Here is a 16,388-nt window from a genome sequence, read left to right as displayed (position 1 = left end):
AGACAGAGACAGACAGAGAGACAGAGAGACAGAGAGACAGAGAGACAGAGAGACAGAGAGACAGAGAGACAGAGAGACAGAGAGACAGAGAGACAGAGAGAGAGGCCATAGGAAGTTCCAGGTCAGCCTAGGATACTTAAGAACCTGAGTCAAAAAAGAAGAGGAGGAGGAAGAGGAGGAAAAGGAGGAAGAGGAGGAGGAGGAAGAGAAAGAAGAGGAGGAGATAAAAACATAAACAATTTGACATTTTAAAACCTGGAGTATGCTTTCCTTGTCTGCTTTTCTAAACACATGAGTGGTTCTCTGTTTAACAGAAAGCCCTTCTGTTTTGATTTGGGTGAAGGACAGAGAGTGAGGATTTTTCTGAAAGTAGAAGGAAAATCAAAATAGAATTAACACACAACCTTGGGTATTCAAATGCAATTATACCATTGGACACAAGATTTCAAAGGCAGAGAAAGGCCTGCCTGGTGTTAGCTGGGAGTTATTTCTGGGTCCTCAGTTCTGGAGCAGGCCTTTTATTTACCCTGGATTGTTCTTAAGGGACTAGGAAATCTACTTCTTTACTGCTAGGGACCTCAGTTAACAGGATTGGCCATAGTGGATAAAATGGAGATACTCCCCAAAGATGGGTGGAAACTTCTTGGGAATAGTAGATCCTTGCTGTGGGACCACATGGTGGACATACGGGGAAGAGTTCAAAGGTGAGACTAGAAAGAGTGCCTCACTCACATCTGACCATGATGTTGTCAGTCTGGGGTGGGGCAGGTGGCTGTGGGCTGTTGTCCTTCTAGGTATTTGGTCTAAGTTGTGGCAACTTCCGTGGAGTCTTGCGTTTTGGCAGAGGGAAGGGTGGGTCAAATTTCCTGTTCAACTCATGAGTCTCTGGGGGATAGGGTAGGTGATCTAGTAATGAAGCAGTGTAAAAACAACAGGGAACATCCGACTCAACCATAATCCTCAGCCCTGGGTCACCTGGTCACTGTGGAATCTGCTTCTTGGAGGTGATAAGTGTAACCGCCTGTTCTGCTGCTCCGGTCCGCGGGTCAGGGCCTAGCAAGAGAGAGAGGGGGATGGAGACTCGAAGAATGGAGACAAGACAGGGAGTCTGATCAAGTCTCTTCAAGTCTTGTTTATTGGAAGGAAATCCTGGGTATTTATACCCTTTACCACGTGCCTTACCCTCGTGGACAAGCACAGCTGAAGGCACTACGTCATGTGCCTTGCAGCGTGGATATCATGAGCACCTAGCTAGCAGTGAGGAGACCTCGTGCACCTAGCAGCACGTGCACCTAGCTAGCAGTGAGGAGACCACGTGCACTCAGCAGCGTGGATATCACGTGTGCCTTGCAGCTGGTGGCACTAAACAGCAAAACAAGATATGTGAGAAAAACAAGATGTTTATCAGAGTGTACTCAGCTGTTTCGAGCTGTTGAAAACAAGTCTCTTGTCAGGGTATATGGCCTGAGATGGCTGCAAAGATGATAGCCACTTTTGGCTAGGAGTCGGCTCCCAACAGGTTCCCTTTTTTAAATTTGTTTTCAAAAGAGAAGGCTGGGAAAACTTACGGAAACCGTGCCTGTCTAAGGTTGGAACAAAGGACCCCAGCCTCCCTTTCCCGTCTTTGGATACTCAACAGCCATTGGTTGAGCTCCTGTCTTAGGATGGTGAGGCCTCCCAGTTCGGGGCAAGGGTCTTGAGGTGTTCTCTTACCCATCATTGACTATCCGGCTTAGCACGTAAGTTAGGGGTTAATCCTCGTCAGTCTTGATGACAGAGGTTTTTGAGTCCCCTACTTCCAGCCTGTAATAATGGACCTGTATGGGTTTCATTTGAATAGCATCTGTCTGTTGTCGTATGAAAGCCATCAGTCTGTTGAACAGCATGAACCCGAGAGACAAGAGACTTAATGCCTGAATGGTTGATGTAAACCATTCTGCCTCAGAGCAACACTCTTTTTTGAGGGTAGCACACAACTCCCTCTGTTGGAGGAGCAAAAAGTATAAGCCTCTTCTATTCTGTAGCACTATTTTCTAAATCTAAATCTGTATAAGTACAGAACTGATCATAACTTTGATCTTAACAAAACAAGTAAGGAAATCCCTGTCCCTGCTCCAATCAATCTCAAACCCAAAAAACAACTATAGCAACTGTGGTAATGGGTTCTCTTTTGGGTCTAAACAATGTACCCCACTAAATCATAAATCAGGGAACCAAGAGTCCAATAGAGCCACCCTGGAGGTGCGGGTGGTGATGTCTTCTTCTGCAGTGAGAACTTTCCAAGTCAGGTATGCTGGTTGATCTGCTCCAGTGAAGCATCTTCATGTTTCCTGCAAAGAAAAAATATGCTTCCCAGGGGATTTCTCCTCCCTGGATTTGTTATTGTTGTCTATTTCTTTAATCAGTCTCTCTGGCAGCCAGCGTGTGGGATCTGCTGTTTGAGAATCAGAGGAACCAAAATATGTATCAGAGGAACCAAAGCCTTGATCCCCTCTCTTAGTACTCTTATATTTATGATTAGTAGGGATCAATGGGATTAACAATAGTTGAGCTATCCTCCTTCCTGTAGGAATGGTGACTATATTCTGTATTGCCTTGGCCATTACCTTAATCTCACCTTGATAATCATTGTCTATAACTCCAGGAAAAATTTGTAGTCCCTGCATAGTAGCACTGCTTCTTCCCACTATCAGGCCAAACACATTTGGATAGAGTGGTCCAAACACTCCAGTGGGTAAGGCCTGAGGTCCCATTTCTGGGGTTAATACTGTGTGGGTGGCAGAACTGAGGTCCAGTCCTGTGCTTCCTGGTGTTGCTCGACTAAGTTCAGAAAGGGGTTGTTGTTTGCTGGTATGAAACTGACTGCCCCATAAGCCTGTTTTGGCTTGTGTTGGTTCGGGGCCTGGGGCTGGCCCCTGTTCCCGTTTCCCTGATTATGGGAAAGGGCGTTTCCTTGTGCATCTGTCTTGGACCTACATTCACTAGCCCAATGCCTTCCACGTTTGCAACGTGGGCATAGGCCAGGCTGTTTTCTAGGCTGCCTCTGGGTTAACTCATTCTCTGCCTTGCAATCTTTTGCGAAGTGTCCAGGCTTGTCACATTTAAAACAAGCCTTTTTGTCTCTGCTTGTCAAAAAATCTCTCACTGATTGTCCTTGCATGGCAGCTGCCATAGCTAAGCCCTGTTGGTAAGAGGGCCCTATGTCAGAACAGAGTCTGATATACCCAGTAAGGTCTGTCTTTTTCCAATAGGGTCTAATGGCTGCTTGGCAAGCAGGATTGGCATTTTCATATGCAAGCTGTTTCACATAATCTACACCTGCCTCTGCATTACCAAAAATCCTTCCTGCTGTTGTCATTAATCGATGAACAAAATCAGAAAATCGTTCATCAGGCCCTTGTCTGACTGAGGTCAAAGATGCACCAGGGTCTCCCTTTACCGGGAGTTTGCGCCAAGCCTTCATGGCTGCATTTTGAATTTGAGCGAATAAGCCTGGGTCATATTGCATCTGGTTATCACTAGAAGCAAATTGCCCTTCTCCTACTAAGGCTTCAAAGGACCAACCATTACCTGCCTGAATGTTTTTCCTAGCTGTCTCTTTACAATTCTCATGATACTCTGATTTCCAAATAAGATAGTCACCACCACTAAGAACTGCTCTCACTAGAGTATTCTAATCACCAGGAGTCAGCCACTCCTCTGCAACAGATTCTAAGATTGCAAGAGTAAAGGAAGCAGTGGCACCGTATTGTGCCACCGAATTTTTTAATTCTTTAATAATTTGAAAATTAAACCCTGTTTGATGTCTCCACGCAACCCCTTGAGCATCTCTAGTCTCTGATACAGGGAAAACCTCAGCCTCTCCCTCCTCTGGCTGATCTGTGGCTGAACTAAAACCAGAGGACAGGGGCTGCCTTTGGACTCCAGGTTGAGAAACTCGAGGACCTGAGGAATTTTCCTTGCCCTCTCGAGACCTCTTCCCTGTCTTTAATTTTTGTAGCTGATTAATTAAGTCCTGATACTCTTCCTCTAACTCTATTTGTTGTTTAAGAAGAGAAATTTGTTGTTTAAGGAGAGAAATTTTGTCCTGTAACTCCTTTCTGTGATCTACAACCACCCAGGAAGGGGGCCTTCGGGAAGAGGGCCATTCAGGGTCGTAATATTTGGCTGCCTCTTCCTCTTGGTCAGCACAATCTACCTCTGACAAATTGATTACTTCAACCTTTGGTCCTATTTTGGATTCTATGCTTTTCTTTATCTTTTGAACATGAAAGACAGCATTTAAACAGCAAAACAAAAGCAGACAATTGACACATGTAAGCAGCAAACAACAAAACAAAAACAGAGAGTTGAGTTCAGGCTGACTTATTTCCTGCCCCATTATCATTACTATGACCTACTGGTCTCCACACGGCTGCCACAGTCACCTCTGTTTCACTTCTGAAGTTTCAGTCGATCCTTCTTCCGGTAATGTCCCTCACTGGGCCTCTCGTTCTTGCCGCCCCGCGTTGAGCGCCACTTTGTAGCTGCCTGAGCTGCCTCACGTTCTGGGGGCCACTTTGTAGCAACCTGTTCGGGTCAGTCAGCAGGGTCTCCAGCGCAGGAGTGAGGATGCACGCTTCCAATTCCCGCGGTGTCCTTCACTGTATCCCGCTTACTGGAGCTCCAATGTTGAGGCGCCACTTTGTAACCTCCCGTTCTGCTGCTCCGGTCCGCGGGTCAGGGCCTAGCAAGAGAGAGAGTAGGGATGGAGACTCGAAGAATGGAGACAAGACAGGGAGTCAGATCAAGTCTCTTCAAGTCTCGTTTATTGGAAGGAAATCCTGGGTATTTATACCCTTTACCACGTGCCTTACCCTCGTGGACAAGCACAGCTGAAGGCACTACGTCATGTGCCTTGCAGCCTGGATATCATGAGCACCTAGCTAGCAGTGAGGAGACCACGTGCACTCAGCAGCGTGGATATCACGTGTGCCTTGCAGCTGGTGGCACTAAACAGCAAAACAAGATATGTGAGAAAAACAAGATGTTTATCAGAGTGTGCTCAGCTGTTTTGAGCTGTTGAAAACAAGTCTCTTGTCAGGGTATATGGCCTGAGATGGCTGCAAAGATGATAGCCACTTTCGGCTAGGAGTCGGCTCCCAACAATAAGAAGACCCCAGTCCCGAGGTGCCATGTCATCACAGGGACAGTCATGAGAGCTGGGCACTGGACCAAGAATCCCTTCCCTTCTTTAGTGCCATATAGCTGGAGCTAGGAAGACCAGAGTCCCAGATGCAGCTCCAGAAGAGACATGCAAATTGGGATACCAAATCCTATAGTCAGGAGGGGACCTGGAGAGATGCGATTTCCTGATGGAACTAACCCAGGTCACTATACAAGCTCTGCTTCATTAGCAGGCTCCTACTCAGAAAAATCAGATAGGAGACCACAGACTCTTAAAAGGTGGAGATACCTCAGCAGAGACTCTCCTGATTCTTGATGGCCCAGGACTGAATTTCTAGTTAAAGCAGCATTTCAACTCTTAAGACTTTAAACACACTTAATGACTTTGGTTTGTCAGTTGCATACAGGCATGTGTACTCAGTGTGCATGCTTTCAATTATTCATATGTGCATGTCTGCTAGTGTACATGTGTGCATGTTAGAGCTAAACCAGGAAGCACTGCCTGCAAGCTCTACAGGCAGCTTTGGGTGGGTGCTGATGTGGGTAGAGGATGCTGAGCTGCAATAGGCTTCAGAGGTGTCTCAGTCTCTGCCTTGGGATTGGTTTTATGGGAACCTGGGTAAATCTGTTTAATTTGATTAAATCTCAAAGACAATTTTTAAAACAAAGACACATTATTTTTTCCTCATGAAGGTTGGAGGTAGCCACAGGGCTTCAAAACAGCATAAGGGTTACTCAGGACCCTTATAGAACAGGGTTTTGGTTGTTCATAGACAAAGTCTGAAATAAAATCTGAGTTGCACGGGGAGTGAGGCCACAAGTGCTTGTTCCTAGGAACACATGTCCTATCAAGGCTTCTTAAATTCTATTTCTGCTTGTGACCTCTTTTCTCTTGAACACAACCTCAGGTACAAAGAACACAAAACAGATACACACATAAAACATCTACTGATAATAAATCTTAAAGAAATTTATTTTAAAACAACTCTTTTGTATAGATACAATTTTACTATTTATTAAAGATGAAAGAAAATTTGCATGTTAATGACATGGATATATTTACATACTAATGAGATAGTTTGCTTATTTTTCCATACAGAATTAAATCTTGCCTGAAGATTTAATACTCCAGGACATAGAACATCTTCAGCAATTTTTCCTTTTTTCTTTTTATTAATTAAGTTAGTTCTTTAATGATTTCATATGCATATGTGATAGTTTTTGATCGCCCCTACTCCCAATCTCCCTCATCTCCCTCCCACCCTTACCCACACCCTCTGCCCCTGCTTCTTACCAATCCATTTCCCAGAATCATGACTTTTGGTTTGGTTTTGTGACCTATTGAGTTTAACCAGACCCTCAATGTGACTATTGGAGTCACCAGTGTATACACAGCTGAAGGCCATGACTCTCTTGCTCCCCAAATCTCTCAGTAGGAAATAGTTCAGCTCAGTGAGCCCCTGTGACCCTCCTCCATCCATGCTCACTGCTGACTGGCCTATACTTGTGAATTCTCAGTGTGGGCATTCACTGTTTCCATGGGTTCCTGATTGCAATGGCTGTGTCATCCCCAGAAGATTATCTTTCAGAGTCCTTTGCCTATCTTAAAGTCTTTCTGACCCCTTTTCTTTGGAGCTGATCAATATTTTGATTGTATAATTGCCACTGCTGAGACCAGAGCTTCACATGAGTGAACAGTAGACAATGGCAGATACAGGAAATGACAGAGGCCATTTCAGAAATTGTTAGAAATTCTGCCCTAATTTCAAGGCAAAATTTATTGTACAGTTGGATCCAAAGATAGTAATGCAATCCTATGTTGAAGAATGACAGTTGGAATATATAGTCTTTGTTTTCCATAATTAAATCATTTTTCCATGAGAGCAGAGAACTTTGTATGTACAATAAAAATACCACAAATAATGACAGTCCTGAGTTTTAGGCTGCACTGGTTAGTGACTCTTGGCTTCATAGCACATAGTGTGATGTGTATGTGTACCTGTTGTGAGTGAAGAACAAAACTGAAGAGGTCAGAGGACACAATGAGGGGTGAGCACTGACAAAAGTGTCTCAGAGAGACTTTGAATTGAGTTTTGGTTATTGTGTATTCAGAAATGTTTTATTGTTACCAAGTGTGCTGCTTCAGGATTTAATCATATGACTCCAAATAGGTTTGTGACTCAGAGTTTAAGAAACTCAAGCCTGTAGATTTTTGCTCCTACATACCACAGGGACCTACATAGGAGGAGCATACAGGCTGGAACACATCAGCTTTTGGATGGTATTATTTTAACATGAAGACAATTGACATCCACTTTCTTGTTCCCAGTTCCCTATGTGGAATTAGAAATTGTACTGGGAACCCAGGGCACAGATCTATATGGCTGAAGGGATTGGCCTTTCAAACCCCTTAGTCCATACTACAGAAGGCCAGGGGAGCAAAGAGGATCTAATGGGCAAGGTGAGGGAGACAGGACACTGCATATGCCTGTTTGGTTATTAGTTCTCGAATACATAGTTTCTGGAGCCTAGCCCAACGTTCCGTACCCTAGGAGTCTGTGCTCACAGAAATGAATTCAGCAGGGTTGAGGTGTGGGCTTAATGTTGATGCATACAGAGTGTCTTCTTAGGATACTCTTTGGGATTGGAGCAGCCACTGATACAAGGAGTCCTCTGAATGCCTCCTTGAGTGCTGAGACCCTGTCAAGTGTCGCATCAGTCCAGGAACCAGGTCTCTGCTATGAGATGAGCTACCCAGGGAGCTCATCTTTGGGTAGGAGATGCTGGTGATTTGTTGTGTCTTTTTTTTCTTTTCATTTTGAACACAGATGACTGGGATCTAGGATAAGAGTTACTAATCCAGTTCCTAGTGTGTCATTGAGGCATACCTTCTCAGGATCACACTCATTTTTAGAATTAATAGTTGGTGTCAAAACAATAATGACTAGTGTGGTGTGTACTAAGTTTCTGTGAGAAACATCTGGATTTTTGTGATAGAAGTCCTGGGATCCACAATGCATAGAGGGTCTTCACTACAAATGATGATTCATAAGGTCCACATCCATTCCCTCCATCCTTGCTATAGGCTATTGCAGTGGTTTGATTAGGAATGGCTTCCATAGGCTCATATATTTGAATGCTTGGTCATTAGGGAATGGCAATACTCAACAGGGATTAGGAGGTATAGCCTTGTTGGAGAAAGTGTGCCACTTGGGGGTGGTCTTTGTTAAAGAAGTTGGTACCAGGGACTGGGGTTTTGCTGTGACAGGCTTGACCATGATTTTGTTTGAAGTAATATGGAACACTTTGGGACTTTTGACAAGGAAAACAATTGGCTACTTCAAGTCTTAATAGGCCATTCTAGTAGAATCACGGAAGATAATGGTGCTGAGGGTTATTTGAACTATGGGGGTCATAGCTCAAGAAGTATCAGAGGGGAAGAGTATTAGTATAGGGCCTAGAGAACATTCTTGTTATATTTTGATAAAGAACTTGGCTGTTTTTTTTTTTTGCCCTTGCCCAAAAAGTTAGCCTGAGGCTAAATTTAAGAATTTTGGATTAATGGCATTGGCAGAGGAGATTTCTAGACAGCCTAGCATTGATTGTGTTTTATGGTTATTAGCAGCTACTCTTCTGCTTATCTATAAGAAAAGGAAGCAAGGTAAGCAAGCAAAATGTACAGTTTGAGGAGAGAAGGGGCATCTGGAAGTTCTGTGACCAAGGAGATAAACAGTTTAAAGAAAATCCTGATGCTAAATGGAATAAAGTAAGTGGCAACTTCCCAGCTGGGCAAGACCCAGCTAAGCTTCCAACTTGTGAAAAGAAATTAAAGAAGCACTTAGGCTTGGTGACACATTCCTTTAATCTCAGCACTTGAGAGGCAGAGGCAGATAGATCTCTGAGTTCATAGCCAGCCTGGTCTACAGATTCAGTTCCAGGACAGCCAAGCTTAGGCAACTATCAAAGAAAACCATCAAGCACAGAAAGCTGTTGAAAATGTATTTGAATGAGAGGTCCATGTTCCAGCCCCAGACAGCAGTAGAACTTGGGAGCTTTAGCCAAATGGTTCTGGCTTTAGAGTCAAGGATATAAAAAAGGGGTTGTGTAATCTTCTTCCTCAACTAAAGAAAGCCACAGAGGGCAGACATGTGTCAGGGGTGTCCCTGCATGGAGGTCTAGAGAGGCCATTACTTGAGGCTGTGAACATGAAGCCTGTATTTCATTGGAGACAACAAGATGTTGGAGATTCCAGAGCCACGGGATATCTGCCAAAGATATCTGTTAAATTAACAGGAGTAGAACCAGCATAAGGGAGAAAAGTATGTTGCAGTCAACAAAGCTGAAAGGAGTTGATTTTAAAAGCATTTTGGCATAATTCATGGAGATGCGAAGTGTAGAGTTTGCTCAGCTTGTTTCAGGTCTTGTTTTGGTCCAGTATATCCACAATGTGCTCCTTTATCTCCATTTTGGAATGGTAATACATATTCTGTGCCATTGTATGTTAGAAGTATGTGATCTGCTTTTTGATTTTATAGGAGATTACAGTTAAAAGATTGTCATGAGTCTCTGAAGAGACTTTGAACTTTGAACTTTTGAGACTGTGATGGACTATTGGGGTATTTTGAAGTTTGGACTGAATGCATCTTTGCATTATGATATGACCATAATCCTATAATCCTATATGAGGGTCAGAGAGTGGAATGTGATCATTTGAATAGGAATGTCCCCCATAAGCTCAGATATTTGAATATTTGGTCACTAGGGAGTGATGCTACTTGACAGGGATTAGGAAGTGTGGCCTTGTTGGAGTAGGTGTGGCCTTTTTGGAGAAAGCGTGTCACTGGGGATGGGTTTGAGGTTTCAGAAGCCCAAACCAGGCCCAGTGTCTTTCTCTTTTCCTGCTGCCTACTGATCTAGATCTAGAAACATTTTCAAGCACTATGTCTGTCTGTGTGCCACTGTGCTTCTTGACATGATGATAATGGTCTTAACCTTGAATGTAAGCAAACCTCAATCAAATGATTTCACTTATAAGAGATGGTGTGGTCAAGGTGTCTCTTCACAGCAATACAACACTGGCTAAAACGCAACCTATGTTTACTTTGTCACTTACATGGGGAAAGTGTCTGTGGTTTTAGCATTACTGTCATCTTGATGGGTTCTAGGATCACCTGGTAGACAAATTCCTGGGCATATGTACTAGTTTGCTTTCTGTTGCTGTGATAAACACCATGACCAAAATCTACATGGGAAGAGAAGGGTAGTTAGCTCATTGGTCACAATCCAGTAACAAGAAATATTAGAGTAGGGACTCAAAGCAGGAATCTGGAGGCAGGAACTAAAGCAGAGGCCATGGAGGAGCATTGCTTACTACTTTTCTCCCCATGGCTTGCTCAGTTTGCTTTCTTATAAACCCTAGGACCACTCACCCAGGGGTAGCACCATCCATGGTAGGCTGGGCCCTCCCACATCAATCATTAATCAAGAAAACGTCCCCACAGACTTGCTGAAGGTCAATATAACAGATACAATTCCTCAAGTGAGGTTTCCTCTTCCCAGCTGACTTTAATTTGTATTAACTTCACAAAAACTGACCAGCACAGTTTGTCTGAGAGGGGTTATGTACATTAGATTGATTGAGGTGGAAGTGAATGTGAGTTCCGGCATCTTAGGCTGAACAGAAAGGAGACATCAGTTGAGTACCTGAACACCTCAATCCCTCCTTTTGACTGCTGCTGCAGTGTGACCAGCTGTCTCAGGCTCCTGGCGACATGATGACTTGTGCCCCCTAACTATGCATTGTTGAGGAGAATTTGTAAGTGTAGACTTAAGAAGAATGTGCAGCCTTCCTTAGAATTAGATTGCATGTTTAAAAAAGATACAAAGAGATATCCAAGTCCTTAGTGTTAGTGTTACACGCTGCTGACTTACTCTTTCCAAGCTCTCTAAGGGCAATGCAAGGCTTAAATAAGTCAGCTTTCAATTACATAGTGAAGATGGCCTGGGTGAGAACGAGGCCAGCATTCCATCTTTGCCTTTATGATCTCAGTTCCACTGCAGTCCCACCATTGTCATTTCTGGAGGATACTGTCTGCCTTTCTGGAGTGATATAAGAGGCAGAGTGAAATTTTGGAGAGGAAACTAAACGAAGTTCACATGTCACTCAAGCTGTGTCTCAGGGACATTCAGGAAAAGCTCTCTGGTTGCATTCACTCAGGGGTATGAAAATAAATGTGCTCTCTGAACTAAGGGATGAGCTAAAGCAGAGATGGGAGACTCAGAATCAGAGACTTTGAATTCATTTACTCTCATTAGAACATAACTGACTGAGCAGATTCATTAACAACATTTTCTTTGCCCCCTCTTTTACATATTATCAAAATTCAATACAACTATAGATACCATAATTGTTTTAATATTATAATGATGCAAATTTATATCTAAACATGTATTTGTAATTATGTATACATAGCCACAAATTGTGCAAAATATTCTGAGTGGTTTTCAGCTCCTGGTGGATTATTTTTGCTGCCCATACCACTTAATTGACAAGAGTATTCCTAGTGCTAAGATGGTGCCTGACCCAAGGAGGTGCCTGGAATTACTCAGATTGAACAGTGGTCTCTATCCTGAAGCAGGTACTTCTTTCTCTACTCCTGATGGCTTATAAATGTCACCTGCTCCATGAACCAGGTGCATCTGAGTGGTGATACTATGGTGCCACCTTTGTATATTGAACACCATTAGTCAAGTCTTTCCATAGACCTGGGGACAGCCAGACACACTGTCTATACTTAAAACTCTATTCTGAAGGTCTTTAGCTCTTATTGAATTACCATGCTATCTTAGTTAGGGTGTCTATTGCTGTGACAAAACACTGTGACCAGCAGCAAGTTGAAGGGAAAGAGTTTATTTGGTTTACACTTGTAGAACATATTTACACCATAGGAAGAAGCCAAGACAGAAAAAAGCAGGGATGGAACCTAGAGGCAGGAACTGATGCAGAGGCCCTAGATGAATTCTGCTCACTGGCCTGCTTCACATTACTTGCATGCCCTGCTTTCTCATAGAATCCAAGACCATCAGCCCAGGCTGGGGTGGCACCACTCACAATGGTCTGGGCCCTCCATTATTGATCTCTTATTAAGAAAATGCCTTACAGCTGGATCTTATGGAGGACTTTTCTCAACTGAGGTTCCATCCTCTCTGATGACTCTAACTTGTGTCAAGTTGACATAAAACCAGTCAGAACACATGCCATGGACATGACTGGAATGAGATACAAGTTTGCGAATGACATCTCATGATTATGCTGGCCTTTTAGAGGTTGCAGAAAACCTGGAAAGAGTCAGGGGCTATGCCATTTTAATTTCAGATGAGTAAACTTAGGCTTGGGCTTAAGTCTCAGAGTAGCTAGAAACCATGAACGCTTCATGGTAGTTCATGTCTGAGGTTTGAGGGCTTCCAACTTCAGCCATGCGATTTCACTGGCATGTTATGTTGCTCTTCTCTACGCACCGGCATCTTCTGCTGCTCTCTCTCTCTCTCTCTCTCTCTCTCTCTCTCTCTCTCTCTCTCTCACACACACACACACACACACACACCTCACTCTGAGTGGCTATCACTCTGTCTAATCTTTCCTCTAGCTCCTGATCACCCCATCTATCTTGATAATTTTTTGATCTAACTTACACAGCCTGAATCCGCAAAATGTGTTTTGCCAGCTGGCAGAGCATTATTGAGCTATATATCATGATGGTGACATCAAGCCTCACTAGTGAGTGGTGCTTACAGATGGTGAGAGTGCCTTCCCGGAGACCCAGGCCAGCTGAGTTAGACCACACTCAGTTTCTTAATGTATTTTTCTCATTTGGTTTTGAAAATGACAGAATATCAGCCAATGTTCTATAATTCCAAAGAGTAATAATGCTGAAAGGTTTTGTTTTCTCATTAAAGATGAATGGATTTGACATTTCAATGGATCACCTCCAATAGGTTCCTGCTCAGATAATTATTAAACATATTTTCCAGCACATGGTAGCCTGGCCTTATCTGCCTGGGTTTTAGAAGAGAGAACCGTGCCACTTTCCTACTTCCCACCAGACTGGTATGACTACAGGAGTTTGTTCCTACCTGCTTTGAAGGCAGCCGCAAAGGGCAGGAGGATCAAGGCTCTGTGAGTGTTGAGAGAGCCTGCATTGACCATCACAAGGATTCTATTGTGCACTGCCCTTCCAGGAAGCCTGCTGGCTTGGACTCTATTCATTCATCTTGTCCTCCAGGCCATGATTTTCATGTTAACTCCTGTTATAGAAACCCACCATGTATATTGCATCCTGTATGTCTCCTGGTAGTGGGGCTGGCCTGGAATGAAAATTGGTCTCAAAGGCTGGAGCACCAAGGTGGCAGATCATGGACCCTTGTCCCTGCTTAGGGCACTGCACCACACAAACCAACTTCAAGACAAAATAGTGAGCCAGGCATTTTGTTGATATGTGCCTATAATCTTGGCATGTGGGAGGGTGAAGCAGGGGGATTGTCACAAGTCCAAGACCAGTGTGGATTACATAGTAAGTGTTGGATCAATCAGAACTACATATCAAAACTTTGTCTCAGGAAAATAAAATGGGGGAAGAATGAGGTGGAGGAGGAAAAAGAGGAAGAAATGGAAGAGAAGGAAGAGGAGGAAGAAAAGATACTTCTAATACGTATGCATACTGATTTTAGCCACCAACCTTGATGGATGAGGAATGTCCCATAACGTCTGGAGGGCTGGACCTCTAGTACCCACTTGGTCACATCTCTTGTTTGGCTCTTACCATGTGAGCTCTGTTTTCCCTGCTGTTCCTTCTGTCTGCTGGTTGGTTCATTTGCAGCTATGACTGGGGACTAGGAGCCACGTGGAAGGGAATACAATCAGCCACACACGATAGCTCACTTTGCACAGACATGTCTATACTCTGTCCACCCTACCATATTTTCCACTCAGTGCTGTGGATACAGAAGCTTGGGAATATGCTTCTTGCTTGCCAGGATGCTGTGTCATGTGTTTTGCCCTGTTCTGAAGCTCACCCCAGATTTATCTGCTGTGTAGGGAACTAGGTCCTGCTTCTTCACTCCCAGGGCAGAACTACCTCTAGTGATCTGCTTCCATCTCCCTTTTTAGACAGAGTAGGTCTCACAAGCTCACTTTCCCACAACCTTGAATCCTCTGACAGGCTTTAGATGGGACTTGTCATACCTGCTGCTGCGCTGCACTCGCTGGAGCTCAGCCTTGGTTCTGGACACAGCCTCCAGAACCCACAGCCAGTGCCTTGGGATTGGACATCAATTCCCAGGCTTCAGGTACACCTGTCATCATCCTTAAATGCTCACTTGAGCCACATCACTGGAACCAGCCCTGGCTCTGTGTCTTTTGATTGAAGAACATGGCTACTCTGGTCTTGTTATTCATCTATACTGATAATGACACTGGCACACTGCTCCACTTGGGTAGCTTGCTGGGCAACCCGTAGTCTTCCCTGGTAAGTTCCCAAAGTCCTATGATGACCACCCTATGATGTTGTTCACAGTCACCTCAGAGTCCCCATTCTACTCACCATGGGTTTCTTCCCTGAACTCTTCTATTTCATAGTTTTGCCTCTGCTAGCACATTCTGGTGGCCCTACCCGGGAGTCTGGACCCTTGTCCTCTCTGTACTCCTCAAAGCCTTTCCTGGAAGCCTGCTTCATTTTCTATTTCTCTTTGCAGTCATCATCTAAAGCAAACAGGTCCCAGACTAAACTCGCCACTACTCTAAAGGTTGCTTCTGATTCTTCCTTTCTTTAAAATATGTTTGCTCCATTTGAATACAATAGCATGCATTCATAACATGAAAGAAAATGTGGCCTGTGTCACTAAAAAGCTGGTGGCAAAGAGAGTGCAGATAGAGGGGGAGGGGACAGGAGGGCTGAAGGAGAAGGAAAGGAGAAAATAGTTCATGGAGAAGACAGGGGTCTGTGGATCTTGTCTTATGCCTGTGCCATGGTATCCCATGAATTTAGTGTTCTGTCTAGTTTTATGTCAACTTGACTCAAGCTAAAGTCATTTGAGAGGAGGGAACGTCAATTTTAAAAGTTGCCTCTATAAGATCAGGCTTTAGGCAGGCAGGTTGTTTGACATTTTCTTAATTAGTGATTGATAGGGAAGGGCTTAGTCTATTGTGGGTGGGAATACCTCTGAGCTAGTGGTTCTTTGTTCTGTAAGAAAGCAGGATGAGGGGCCCATGAGGAACAAGCCAATAGGTAGCATTTCTCCATGGCTTCTGCATCACCACCTGCTTCCAGGTTCCTGCACAGTTTGAGATTCTCTTTGGGTTCTCTCAGTGGAATATGATTGAAGACATATAAGCCAAACCCTTTCCTCCACAAATTGCTTGTTGGTTATGGTGTTTTAACACAGCAAAAGGAATCCTAACTAGGACACTGAATATGTAGCTCTTTGGGCCCTGCAGGCACTACTCTAGACTGCCACTCTAAAGTTCCACAAGGAAAAAATTAAACAGCAAGTTAGGCAAGATAGAGAGTGCACAGGATCATGGCCTGGTCACAGGGAGGAAGGAGAGGAAGAGTTGGTAGTTACTGGAGATAGGACTCTACCTCTGAACAGGGATTGTTGTTTAAAAATACACATTGACAATAGTCTGTAATATTTTGATTGTTGTCTATCAAACCACGCTGACAAATAACTCAAAAAGACATAACCATACCTGACAATAGCATTATTAGTTGATAGCCTATAGTGTTTGGGGGAGACATTGTTCTCTAATTATAAGGCAACTTCATTTAAAACACACCACACACACACACACACACACACACACACACACACACACACACATATATATATATATATATATATATATATTATATATTTAATATATATTAAATCAATTACTGTAGCTTTTACAGTTGTAGGATTTCTATGGCATTTCTGAATGTCCTTAGTAATAGGTATCAGTCTCCATATTCACTCTTTTGCCTTGTCCTTCCACGCTACCCCATCCAAACCTTACAGTTTCATTATTCCCTTTTTTTCCTTCAAATTAGCTGCATTCTCTCCCCATTTCCTTGAAATCTCCTTCCAAGGCCCCGTTCTAGTTTCTGACTTCTGTGACTATGTCAGTGTAAGCACACTTATCTAAAAGATTCAATGCTACATATGTGAGAACTAACAAGCCACGT

This window comes from Grammomys surdaster, unplaced genomic scaffold, assembly GCF_004785775.1.
Source record: "Grammomys surdaster isolate TR1022 unplaced genomic scaffold, NIH_TR_1.0 125612, whole genome shotgun sequence".
Lineage (NCBI taxonomy): Eukaryota > Metazoa > Chordata > Mammalia > Rodentia > Muridae > Grammomys > Grammomys surdaster.
Note: the sequence above shows the minus strand (reverse complement) of the source record.